Below are 1674 nucleotides of genomic sequence, written 5' to 3'. Positions count from 1 at the left end.
AATAGTTCATTTCCATTGATGAGAATAAGTGCATTAGTTTTGTAAGGGCACTGTAACAAATTACCACAAATGTTGAGTCTTAAGAAGAAACTCTTCTCTTCCAGTTCTGGAGTTCGGAATTCAAAAATGTATTGAAAATGGTCATGCATTCATTGTTGAGACTTTAGGGAAGATTCTACTCCATGTCTTTTCCAGCTTCTTTAGAGAATGTTCTCTCTCTCGGGCTCATGATTCTCTTCTGTCTGTAAAGCATTCAAGTGCATCTCTCCAGGCCCTGCTTCTATGAACACATCTGTTTTCCTATTCTGTCTCTTCTATCATTTAAGGAACTTTCTGATTATATTGGACCAACCTGGATAATTCATGATCTCTCCCTATTTTAAGATCCTTAATTTAATCATCGTTGTCTATCCACTTTGCTATATATAATAACATATTCACAGGTTCTAGAAGTTGGACATGGGAATCTTTAGGAGGTTATTATTCTGTTTACCAAAATAAATAATATTCTTCACCCATATATTCTTCTGCATCTATTTCAAGTGTTAATGAAGTGAATATTTTGGGGTATAAAAATTTATAATGTGCTAAACAAAGAGAAATAGTTAAAGTTTAGTTTTAGAGACACTTGGCCTGGCATGCTGAGATTCATGGGGTCGCAAAGAGTCAGACACGACTGAGCGACTGAACTGAACTGAACTATGATAGCTAATTAAGAACCATAAACTCATAAAGCTTTCTATCATTATTTGATATAAAAGTACTTATCTAAAAACTAAGAATTAGCATTATCATCTAAGTATTGTACACACTGGGGTGCTCTGAATTGAAAGAAGTAAAACAACCACATTATGTGATTTTTTTTTTTTATAATTTCCATTTTATTGTCTTTTCAGAGAAAGCAATATTTCTTCAGTCTTTAAGGACTTGGATCCTTACATGGGCTTTGGTGGAGGACGTGGGGCAGCACCCGCAGGTCTAAATTGGTGTGAAGGTGTTCAGTCCTTACGGGCTTCCCGAGAGCGATTCCTGACTAGCTTGCTGTGAATGGCACAACTCACGCAGTAATGTAGTTTCACATACAGCTTGGGAAGTACATAGACATCAAAAACACTCGCTTCAGAAATGTCCCTGACGGCTGCGGCCTCTACGATGTTCCAAATGACGAACTTCTTAATGGCCTTATCCTTGGGCACACATCGGGCACAGCTGGTGCAGCGAATAGGCTACACATGGCTGCGGCCCTTTTTGGCACGACCGTTGTTCCTTCTTTTCTTGGTCATCTTGGAAGCGCCAAGGCAAGAGAGGCTATGTGATTCTCGTGTTTGAAATGTTCTGTAGATTACCAGATTCTTCAAGACATGTTGTATACAGCCCACATACAATGCTTACAAAAATAATTTCTAATTCTTTCTGCTTAAGTAGTTAAAATTAGTAGTTATATCATAAACTATTTGTTTCATATATAAATAATCATAAACCATTATCAACTTTTAAATAATTTATATGTATCATTAGTGAAAATTAACTTACTTCAACTATAATAAATATCCAGTGTGTTAGCTAGAGAGTTCCCTGGTGGTCCAATGGTTAAGAGTCGGCACAATTACTACCATGACCAGGGATGGATTCAATCCCTGGTCAGGGAACTGAGATTCACAAGCCATGCAGCAT

At 37.2% G+C, this 1674-nt stretch overlaps 1 pseudogene; it reads right to left on the bottom strand.

Moving 5' to 3' along the window:
- Positions 1–857: 857 nt before the first annotated feature.
- On the bottom strand, positions 858–1289 carry LOC109560160 (small ribosomal subunit protein eS26 pseudogene; annotated as a pseudogene).
- Positions 1290–1674: the final 385 nt, after the last annotated feature.

This window comes from Bos indicus, chromosome 6, assembly GCF_029378745.1.
Source record: "Bos indicus isolate NIAB-ARS_2022 breed Sahiwal x Tharparkar chromosome 6, NIAB-ARS_B.indTharparkar_mat_pri_1.0, whole genome shotgun sequence".
NCBI lineage: Eukaryota > Metazoa > Chordata > Mammalia > Artiodactyla > Bovidae > Bos > Bos indicus.
The sequence above is the reverse complement of the archived record's forward strand: the minus strand, read 5'-3'. Positions and strand labels throughout refer to the sequence as shown.